Here is a 12,289-nt window from a genome sequence, read left to right as displayed (position 1 = left end):
TGGTAACACTGTGTTAGCATTAAAAAACAAACAAACAAACAAAAACCTGACCCTGTCTTTTTCACATAAACTTTTAACACTTGGACTCCATTGTTTGACTCTATTGCCTATTTCACTCTCATTTTTGATCCCCACATTATGTTTATACTTTGGTTGTATGATTCATGCTTAGGTTTTGTGTTTGGGTTTTGGTACTTTTGAAGTTGCTCTATCTTAAAGAAACCATACCATTTTGCATTCTTTATTAGGCAGCATCAGCATACTTTTTTTCTAGTAGAAAGATACCGATAGGCCCTTCAAGGTTTCAGTCAGGAGAAATGTCTCCCTGCACACGTAGTGATGCCTCCTCACCTCTAAAGAGCCACATAGAGCACAAGATACAAGCTGACATTTGGAACTGTGCTTGAATCCCTGTCTTGACCTCCTGCACTCACTTTCTTGCCGCTAAACAGACACCATCTTGGTGGGAGGAGTGACACATTGATTAGGAATGCCTTCAGCTATGGGTCTAGCAATATATTCGGTTGACAATGGGGTAAACAAAGGGGTCTCTGTTACCCAAGAACAGTGTGAAGGTAACCCAAGGCTGGTGCCAGGTCCAAGGTTTAGTGATGTTGGCCCTAACTTTTTGGTTGCCTGAATCCATGCCTTAAAACTGTTAAGACAGAAAGAAGTTAAAAAAGAAAAAAAAAAAGGCGAGGGGTGGCTATTCAGTTTCAGTGCCTTTATAGAGAAAGAAAATGCCCTTCCTGAACCCCCTGTGCTTATCTCACTGGCCAGAACTGCATCTCTAGTTGCAAACGAGAATAAAAAAATGAATAGTAAGCTATTCTGCTGTGAAGGTGGTGAAAGTAAGGGGGTTGGGAAAAGGGATGTCCTCTGTCCAAAGTAACCCAGCCCACTCCACTCTCCCAGTGCCAGCTCCCATGTCCCTCATGGAAAGCCTTTCCTGACTTGCTTAGATAGAGTTCTCCACTATGAACACACATGGTTCTAGAGTCATCATCAATCAGACAGCATTCTCTGTGGGTAAAGAGCACATCTCCACATGCAGTGCCACAGAGACCATGCTCCATGAAGTCTTGCTGAAAGAGTGAATGGATGTATACAGAGTGTGGATCCTCCCACGTTGCCTGAAGCCAGCTGCTGGAGGTAAATGGAGAGTGCTGAGTGAGGAAATCTCATGTCCACCTGACATCCCATTCTTGTCCATGGGCGTTCCCCTGATGAAATGTGAAACCACAGCCCTGACCACTTGTATTCATTAAAGTACAATGGGGAGCTTTTTGCCAAAGCCCAGTTGGCTTACATGTCATAGAAATATTTGGGTTTGGGACAGTAGGCACTCTGCCTTCCTAAAATTTTTATACACAGTTTAAAATAATCATTTGGTCATTGATGGTGTGAATCTGAGCTTAGCATAATAATCCGGCCAGTTAAAAAGAGCGAATGTCTAAAGTATCTATTCATCAGAAATATGCTGGGTTGTTCTTGAATAGACATAATTTAAAATACAACTTATACTTCCTGGAATTTGTCCTCAGAAGATAATCAAACAAATATGCAAAGATGTATGTGCAAAAATTTTATAATAGTGTTTTATAATAAAATTTGGAAATATTCCCACTCTTCCCTAGGAATTGGATTAAACAGATAACAGAACACTAAAGAAGCATTAAAAATGATCACATAAGAAATCCTGATATCATAAAAATGTCACCAGGTATATCAGATAGACTATATGTATGAGAAGCATGATATCCATCTACCTTTACAAAGCTGCAATTATGTATATATGGATATACATTTACCAAAATGTTAGACAATAGTTTTCTCTTGAATGTGTTTTTTGGTTTTTTTTTTTAAAGGGTTTCTGTGTTAACTGAAATAGTTTTCACAAAAATATGATTTAGGTTAATGGAAAAATAGTATAAGACACCATGCATGAAACCTCAGCTGACTAGAACCAAGGTAATAATAAACTTGAAGTAAAAACTGTTTTCTCCTTACTTTATGTTCACAAAAGTGTGAAATCAGGACAAAACAAACTATAAACAGGAATATATTATAAATAATCATTTTCAGGATATATCTTGAAATATGTCTCCATTTCCCTTTGCTCCTTATTCTACTACAATAAATAATATATATGACCAAGGACTTCTGCCAGTTTCTCTCCTTTTGAATAAAATGAACTATGTGAAACATAAGTGGACTGCTGCATTTATGAAATATTTTCAACAGCAAGGGTAGGCTAAACAAGAAGTATTTTCTGAAAAGTGTAGCCAAAAATTGAATTCACAGTTCTACTCTCTGAACTTTCCTATTAATAATGCTTTTACCATAGAAATCTGGGAAGTGGTTTAAAAATTCCCCTTTTCCAAGATATCTAAGAAATATTACTATAGACCACAAGTATAGATAAACCCCAAGATCTTGGTCTGTTACAGTGTTGTATGTCCTGCTTTGTTGTAAGTAGTGTAATTGTTAGTAGTGAAATCCTAATTGACTCTGAAAATGTATTAGAAAACATGAGGACAAACATCAGTTCTGCTGAATACAGCATAATTCAGAGAGAAAAGGCCCCAGAAGAAAGTTTTCAAAAGACAGAATTAACCTAATGTTGATGGTAGAGTATATCTGGTATCACTCATCTTTTGTTGATAGATGCTGACAGGTAAAAATAGTTTTTAGGCTGAAGAGCTCACATTTGTATTACTTAAGAAAATAGATCTACTTAGAATTTTGTTCTTCACAGCAGATTCTGTGTTTTTCATTTTCAGCAATCTTTCCTAGAAAGAACCACTGATAATCTTTCTCTATTAATCTCAACTTCCTTTTTTCTTTTATGGGTAAATTGAAACCAAGAAAAATAATTATAAATCTACCATTTTTTAGATAAAGGTTTTGCAGTATTAGATTTAAATGTTTTTTTTTTCACCCCCAAAAATTGCCTTTCACTTCAATAAATCTGGTTCCTGCCTCCTTGAACTCCTGCTACTAGAAAGGAAAAAAGTATTTTAGCTATAATTCCTCATCTTCTCCTACATGGATGGTAAGAAATATTTCACACCTACTTTATCAAGAACAAAGTGAAACAAATATCACACTCTAAGTTTCTTGAACTTTTAACAGAGTACTCTTGTTAATAATAAGCTCCCTGAAATAAAATTGTTTCTGATAAAATTAGATCCGCACTTAATTCCTTCCAAGATCTTGGTCAAAAACTGGTACTACAATAAGCCTAAAAATGCAGTTGTCTCTCCTGAGTTACACACACATGCACACGTGCACACAGATATACTGAGATTTGACTGGTTTAAAAGCTTCATAACTATCAGAACTGTTTCTTGAATTGGAAAATCAAGAACTCTTGGGCTTCTTTTAATCAATTAATTTACATTTTTATTGTGCTAGTTCAGAACTTTGGGGAGAATTACTGGTACCAAATAAAATTTTAGAAATGAGTAATAGAGTTCTATTTAATCTGACTGTATGGAAAGCATCAATCATACTGAATAAAACGAAGTTTGGGATTAAGAATATAGATGGCAATATTTTACAGAACCTCCAACCTCTTAGAACAGTTAATGTAGCTATAATTGGAAAGATGCTCTTAACTTGTTACCACTTGAGATCTTGATGATATATTTGTAGAAAGAAATTTTCCAAGGGAGAGCCATTCTGACCATCACTTCCACCCAAGGTGGTCCATATGCTCCAGCTAAAGAGGAGTGGTTTTGAGGTTTCTGATTTCACTGACTCTCCACCAAATTCTGTGAGGACAGCAGGTGATTGTTTTAAAATAGTTAGAACTCTGTCATTCCTCATAACCATTTATCTTGGTATATGGGCAATCAGGCATCAGATATTCTTTAAGCACATTCCTTGTGTCAGACACTATAACAGGAATACAACAGTGAACAAGACAGCCTGAGACCCTCCAAAGATAGAGTTTGTCTAAAGGGACAAACAGGCAAAGAAGATAATTTCAGGCCCAAATAAGTGCTGCAAAGGAGACATGTTTGGCTGAGGTGGGTAGATAATGACCAGGAGAGCTGCTTCCTTAACGTGGTGAGGGGAGGCCTCTCAGAAGAGATGGCATTTGAGCCATGATTTGAATTATTAAACGGCAGAAAGCTTTTCAAAAACAATTTATAAAGCAGTGGAAACAACAAGGGCAAAACCCTAGTGATGGATCTGGGCTGGGGTGTTCTAGGCTCAGAAAAGAGCCAATGCTCTAGAAGTGAAGTGAACAAAAGGAGAACAGAACAAATTCAGTTTAACCTTGATGTACCTGTTCTACAGTCAACTGTAGATATGCAAGAAGGCAAACCAAGGGTCCAGACCAGAGCCATGAGACAGTCATCTGTGAACGTATTGAGTGATTTATAACAGTGGAACATGCTGATAGAATAACTAAAGAGAGAATGGCCAGAGCTTAGAGCTCTGAAGCATCACAACATTTAGAGATCTAGAAGAGAAGAAGGAACCAAAAAGAAAGATTGTGAAGCAACACACAATGAAGTAGAAGGAAGAAAAGCCTGCATGATTGTCATGATTTGTGAAGGAAGGAGTGGCAACCATGTAGGATGCGCTCTGCTCTGATAGCAAATAGAAAATGGACATCTGGTTTTGTAAGATGTAGGTTACTGGTGATCTTGCTCTTGCTAAGTGACTTTAAAAGAAAAAAGTGATCAAGAAATGAAACAACAGTACACTGGGGCATTTTTTTATTTTGAATTGTTTTCTCTTGCTCTGTGTTTTTATTTTTTGTTATGCTATTTTGTAATTATGTTATTATACATTTACAATATATCATAGTTGAATTCATCCCCTCCATCATTCTTTATCTACTCTCCCCCATCCTGGAATAGTTTCAACAGGTCTCATTTTTCCATTTATGTACATGTGTACACAGTATTCACACTAGATTCACCCTCCTACACCCTCTTTCATATCCTCCCCCTTCCCACTGGTACCAATCCCCCTGACAGGACCTGTTCTGCCCTCTGTTCTCTGTTTTTGTTAAAAACAAAAAGACATTTTTGTTTAAGGTAGCTATACGCTGGTTTCTTTGTGACATTTCCATTTTTATATGTATAATAACCCAGATTGGTTTATCTCTTCTACTTTTCTCCTTTCTACCTTAGCATGTTGGGACATTTCATGGTGGAAGAGAATCAGATGCAAAAGATGATAGTTGGAAAAGTAGGACCAGTAGAGATATTTAGGTTTTTATTTTTTTAAAGCATGATAAAGATGGTAAAAGCATTTCCTTAATGGGAAAGAGGTTGTAGAGATGCAGAAATGATCAATACAAAAGAGAGAAGGGATAATGGCAGGAGTTAAGTTTTTGTGGCAAAAGAGGCGCTGAATGATGTGAGGAAGCCAGTGGTCGCAGGAAGGGCTGGCCTTAGATAAAACCAGGGATACTTCTTCCATTGCAGAGAAAGCAGAGACATAGAACAGGTTCAGGAGGTTGGTGAGAATGGATGAAGAGGATTAATTAAAACTCATCCCATTGCATCTGTTTTCTCTATGAATAATGGAAGGCAGGTGAAAGTGAGGGATGAAGGGGGCTTTGGAGAATGAAGAGAGATTAGGTATGAGATCTTTATCTTTCTTGGATAAGAAAGCAAGTTTAGCAGAGAAGTGTCATGAGTCTGACATTGAGTGCTTGTTCAAGATTTATGGTAACAAATATGTAGTGTGGCCAGTGAAATAAGATAATTTTCTCTGTGATTGTTCAACTGGCCAGATCCAGGTACATCTGGTTTTTCTTACACATATTCAGGAGATTTTCCAAGAGAATATGGCTGAAGCTCTGAGAATATAAAGGAAGTGCTTGCAGAATGAAAACTGAGAAGGAAGTTGAAGATAAGTGGGGGTGATGGAGAGTAAAAATGTGAAAGAGCTTTGAAAGTCTATATGGAGTGGATAATTGGAACAAGTGCACCAAGAGATACAAGTTAATGATTGATATTTTCAGAACATCTGTTTTGGAGGTGATTCAGTTGGTGATAAGATGAGCAGTATGAGTGCATGGCTGAGGCAAATTGGGAAAAGAGGACTGGAGTGAAAGAAATCAAAGATGTAAGAGGCCACAGAGTATTAGGAACACTGGCCACATAAATATTGGAGATGCTAAGAAAGTTTCAGATCAGTGAGGAATAAAAGGATGTTGTGCCATGGGATGCAATCATCAGTGACCCAGGGCAGTAGTGAGGATGACTTTGGATACACACAACAATAAATAATAATGGGTGGCAACCCAGTGCTTTAGAAGAGCTGTGTTTTTCAAGAGAGATGGAGGAAGAATGGCTTGGAAATTGACAAAGGAAGCAAGAAGGACATATATTCCACTGTCAGGTCCTAAATTATGTGCTGTATGAAAATAAAATATTCTGTACCTGAAAGGATTACAGAAGTATCTTAAGGAGATAGCCCATGTCTACTATAATAATAGGGAGCAAATGTCTGTGAAACATGGGCTATCAATAGTGAGTGACCAAGGTGATCTTGTGTGGTAGATGGGTTGAGACCACCCCTGGAAATCTCTGAGGGTGGCTAGTAATACTATAGAGTCTGGGGCATACAGCTGGAACCAAGACCCAGGTGTTCTGTTTCCCAGCCTCTGCACATGGGGGCTGGACAGAGACTTTTCCAGGGAACTACTCATTAGCTTCTTGTGCTGGGGGTGCCCACGAAAGGAACTGGAATAGCTATTCTGCTTAAGTCAGAGATGCCATGCCAGCTGGGAACACCTAAAGAGGAAATCTCTGGGCATTTGATCTTAACAGTGGGTGGCAGGAGTCCCACTGACTAAACATGTATGTGTAGAAATAATGTGATCAGAAGCAATACTCAATTCCCAAAGTATTTCAGAGCTTTATAAATTATGTGAATTCAGTTGCCAGTTTCCTGTGAAAATTGAGTTCTAACAGTGGCAGGCATCATTTTCTCAGATGAAAATGCTGCACTTACAACATAGATAGCTCAGCACGCCTCACCATCCCTTTGACCATTTCTACAGAAGTGTGTTCCTCTCGCTGGCTCTTTGGGCTTCTACAAAAGCAGCCAACCACATGTTTCATTCTTCGTTATCAACTTGTTATATATGTATTGTTTTTTGCTGGATATATGTCACTATGCCCACATTAATTTGCCCTAGAAAGTGCTTATTTCTGTTTCTCCCTTAATTATTTTGGGAAGGCAAGGAAGAAGCCATAGAAGACAGGAAGGAGAAATGAAAGAGAACTCTTACTGGTCTCCTTTTTCCACTTCTGTTTGAAATGTAGAACTTTCTTTAAAGTTATCAAAGGGCAAGATAGAACTGACTGCATTTTGGCATGTTAAGAACAGGGGCCTAGAAAGAGGCGTTTGGAATGGTCTGAGCATAGGTGTAATCTGTGAACAAAGGAATATTACAGTGTTATTGTGGAGGCAAAAGAGTGCTTTATTGTGTTTTGTGAACCTGGTAGAAGAAGGAAGATTCAGTGATTCAGCCACCTTGTACCTTTCCTCTACTTGACAAATGCTTTCTGAACTATCTTTGATTCAGATCCCTCCCAGTTACTAAAAGTGGCAAAGCCATGGGAAAGGACCTTGTGCAATTCCCAGGCTCCATTTGACTAGGTCCCATCCCAAACATTGGCAGTGCCATCCACATAAGGAGTGAATGTGCCACTGCGGATTCTAAGGGAACAGGTGTTCAAGTCAGTGGCACAAAAGCCAAACTTGGGTAAAACAAAAATCAGTAATTCATAGGTTTCCTCCCATTTAGTGTCTTTGAAGGGAAAGTAAAGATGTTGTTTATTTGTTTTAACTGAGCTTTCTGAAAAGAACAGTTGTTTTTCGTTTGTTAGTTTGTAAATTCCTGAAAATCATCATTGAGAAATTTTTCATAATTCCTCAAGTTATAAAAAAAGGAAAAATACCAATCATGAATTGTCTCGATACCTAGGACTAATTGTAACCTTGTAGTGTTTTTCTACCTGGCCTTTTTTCCTATACAATATTTTAAGTATTTATAGTTCATAAATTTGTAATTTATTAGGTTAAGCCAGAAAATGCAAGCACTAATAGCTTTAAAATAATTATGAAGATTTTCAGATTCAGCACTATTTCTTTTTTTTTTTATTCATATGTGCATACAATGCTTGGGTCATTTCTCCCCCCTGCCCCCACCTCCTCCCTTACCACCCACCCCGCCCCCTTCCTCTCCCCTGCACCACCTCAACACCCGGCAGAAACTATTTTGCCCTTATCTCTAATTTTGTTGAAGAGAGAGTATAAGCAATAATAGGCAGGAACAAGGGGTTTTGCTAGTTGAGATAAGGATAGCTATACAGGGAGTTGACTCACATTGATTTCCTGTGCATGTGTGTTACCTTCTAGGTTAATTCTTCTTGATCTACCCTTTTCTCTAGTTCCTGCTCCCCTTCTCCTATTGGCCTCAGTTGCTTTTAAGGTATCTGCTTTAGTTTCTGTGCGTTGAGGGCAACAAATGCTAACTAACTTATTAGGTGTCTTACCTATCCTCTTATCTCCCTTGTGTGCTCTCGCTTTTATCATGTGCTCAAAGTTCAATTCCCTTGTTGTGTTTGCCCTTGATTAATTTCTGCATGTGAAGGAGAACATACGATTTTTGGTCTTTTGGGCCAGGCTAACCTCACTCAAAATGATGTTCCATCCATTTACCAGCAAATGATAACATTTTGTTCTTTTTCATGGCTGCATAAAATTCCATTGTGTATAGATACCACAATTTTCTTGATCCATTCATCAGTAGTGGGGCAACTTGGCTATTGTGAATAGTGCCGCAATAAACATGGGTGTGCAGGTGCCTCTGGAGTAACCTGTGTCACAGTCTTTTGGGTATATCCCCAAGAGTGCTATTGCTGGATCAAATGGTAGATCAATGTCTAGCTTTTTAAGTAGCCTCCAAATTTTTTTCCAGAGTGGTTGTACTAGTTTACATTCCCACCAACAGTGTAAGAGGGTTCCTTTGTCCCGCATCCTCACCAACACTTGTTAGTGGTGGTGTTGCTAATGATGGCTATTCTAACAGGGGTGAGGTGGAATCTTAGTATGGTTTTAATTTGCATTTCCTTTATTGCTAGAGATGGTGAGCATTTTTTCATGTGTTTTTTGGCCATTTGAATTTCTTCTTTTGAGAAAGTTCTGTTTGGTTCACTTGCCCATTTCTTTATTGGTTCATTAGTTTTGGGAGAATTTAGTTTTTTAAGTTCCCTATATATTCTGGTTATCAGTTCTTTGTCTGATGTGTAGCTGGCAAATATTTTCTCCCACTCTGTGGGTGTTCTCTTCAGTTTAGAGACCATTTCTTTTGATGAACAGAAGCTTTTTAGTTTTATGAGGTCCCATTTATCTATGCTATCTCTTAGTTGCTGTGCTGCTGGGGTTTCATTGAGAAAGTTCTTACCTATACCTACTAACTCCAGAGTATTTCCTACTCTTTCCTATATCAACTTTAGAGTTTGTGGTTTGATACTAAGATCCTTGATCCATTTTGAGTTAATCTTGGTATAGGGTGATATACATGGATCTAGTTTCAGTTTTTTGCAGACTGCTAACCAGTTTTCCCAGCAGTTTTTGTTGAAGAGGCTGCTTTTTCTCTATTGTATATTTTTAGCACCCTTGTCAATGACAACTTGCTTATATTTGTGTGGCTTCCTATCTGGGTCCTCTATTCTGTTCCACTGGTCTTCATGTTCAGCACTATTTCTTTAGCAGAAATCCTGAGTGTGGAACTCTCTCTTTGGAGAACACAAAATCATCAACATGGAAGAAGTAATAGGAAAGGAAAATTATTTTTTAACTTAAAAATCCATAAGCATGTAAGATTAACTTGTATCACAATAAATTTCCATTGTTTATGCCATCATATTTTTGGAGGGGAGCTGCTTTTATTTCTGGGATAAAAGCAAAAAAATAAAATTAACATTGAACACCCAACTTGCATTATAGTCCTTTCTTGTAGTCAGTATCTAAGCAAGAGCCAAAAAGAACTGGGGCAAAAGCTATTTTTATGTTATATGTTCTTTATTTCTGGGATTTGCAAGCAAAATGGTACAGAGTTTCCTGACTAGTGTTCTTAACTCTGATGTATTTGGAAAATGTTATTAAAAAATTTTCCTTAGAGATTTAATAAACAATATCAAGTTCTACCTTCAGTTGAGTTTGAATATAGTACCTGTCTTTATAATGACTATGAAAGCAGTTTCCAAGTTAAAATTTATTTTTATCATATTATTGTTATACTGGGGGTACACTGTGACATTTGCAAAAGTTCTTACAATATATCATAGTTGAACTCACCTCCAAAAGCAATTTGTTTCAAGCAAAGGAAGAATTGGTCTATCTTGTGTCTTAAAAATAGTTCTGATTCCCTAAGAACCACTGAGTTATCTGAAAGGTACAAAGTACTTAGACTTGAAGGGTTCTTAAATCTCTCACATTTCTGCTAGCAAATATTATCTGTCCTGAAGGAGGGGAAAATAGCTCAAACCCTAACCATTTATTTTCACTATCATGGAACAATTCACAATTCACAAAGAACTCCATGGTTAAGTCTAGTTGGTTATGTCATAGAAGGTGAGATGGAACTGACAAATGAGCTGTTTATTGGATCTGGATAGATGGTGTACAGTACTCAGTGGGAACAGCCCTGCCTCCATGACATCATGGGCTGCATGTGACTGTGGAGAAGCATAAGCCAAGCACAGCTCTTTGTGCCTGGTCACAGGCAGAGCTAATGATGATAACAATGCACGTGGCTCTCCTCACCCTGCCTGCTGACATAGACTGGGGAAAATTAACAGGCTGGAATCTCCCAGGGGAATCCTAAGACACACAGAGTGCGAAGGTTCATGGGGCCAGATAAGTTTCTGAGACAGACCAATTTGGAATTGGTCTTTGTTCTAAAAATTAACCCTGTGTTCTTTGTGTTCTTCCAGTTGTTGTTGACTGCTCCTAATATTCCCTCCCTGGGAAAAAATAAGTCATAATACATGCAGAGAAGAAAATGAGAGATGTGGCCTTTCACAGTCGGCCTGAGCTGCTTGGCTGGGACAGTGAGCCACAGGAGAGTGACACCACACAGACAACTCTGAGTGGTCTCAGTTTGTATTAATCAGTCCACAAAATTCCCAGTGAGGGCTGGGCTGGCAATGTGACTCAAGTGGTAGAGCACCTGCCTAGCAAGCTTGAGGCCCTGCATTCAAACCCAGTCTCAACAATAACAAAATTACTGATGAAAGGAAGACGGTATGACAAAAAAAATCCTACAGATAGTAAATGGTATGAGAATCCAAGGAGAGATGGTGGGCATGGATAATAAAGGAAATTTATATAAAGGAGCTTATAGTTGGAGTAAATAGGCTCTAAATAAAGAGTATCCCATTCCTATTCTATAGAGCACATATTTTAAGAGTTACAGCAATTATGGACTTAAGAAATAGTAATTTTAAGATTCATAGTTCCTATTTTTCATGCATTTGTTCATATTCTCTTTCTCTTTTTTCCTCTCTTTTTCCCTTTTTTCTTCCCTCCCTCTGCCAAAAGAGTCTAGTAGATTATTTACTCAAACTAAATACAAGCATAATTTAAATGGATGGTATATAGATGCATAGCTCACAACACAGTACTGGCTTTCTCTGAGTCTTAGAAATTTTACTCGAAGTAGAATAGTAAATGGTTCATACACTTAGATCTTATACTTGCTAATAAATCCATCTCTTCTGGAAATTAACGCAAGGAATGATTGAAGGAGCAGTGCAAAGGTGGGAGAGTCCTATAAGAACATTGTGGGAAGATAGTCCTCATGCACACTGTGGAGTATGGGGTGCCATATTATCAATATTTGTTAGACACCATTGTTCCTGGGACTGGACTTCCACAGCTACTCACTAACTCGAACTTCTTTAGCCTGTCTCATAGTCTGTTCAGTACTAGCGCGTGCATGGATGCATGGGTATAAAGGAAGCCCAAAAGCAAAGCCCCAAGAAGGAATTTATTATTAGTAATGAGATTTTTTTTTTTACTTAGGCTCTATTTTTTCAGTTTCGTATTTAATTTGTAATTCGAGTGAACATGAGAAATTGCCATTATGCACCTATATTTTACATTTAATGTGGTATTTTTAAATTTTTAAATGAATTTCTGAATGCCTTTAATACATTGTTATCTGACACTTTTGTTTCATAATCCTTGTTAGAAATTTTTTTTAATTTTTATTTTATTCATATGTGCATACAATGTTTGG

The 12,289-nt window shown here is 37.8% G+C and overlaps 1 protein-coding gene across 11 annotated transcripts in view; it reads left to right on the top strand.

Annotated features, from left to right (window-relative positions):
- Positions 1 to 12,289, top strand: part of Ank3 (ankyrin 3) — a 618,024-nt gene that overhangs the window by 324,428 nt on the left and 281,307 nt on the right. The gene's annotated exons all lie outside the window — the stretch shown is intronic.

This window comes from Castor canadensis, chromosome 7, assembly GCF_047511655.1.
Source record: "Castor canadensis chromosome 7, mCasCan1.hap1v2, whole genome shotgun sequence".
Classification (NCBI taxonomy): Eukaryota; Metazoa; Chordata; class Mammalia; order Rodentia; family Castoridae; genus Castor; species Castor canadensis.
This window is presented reverse-complemented; position numbering and strand designations above follow the sequence as displayed.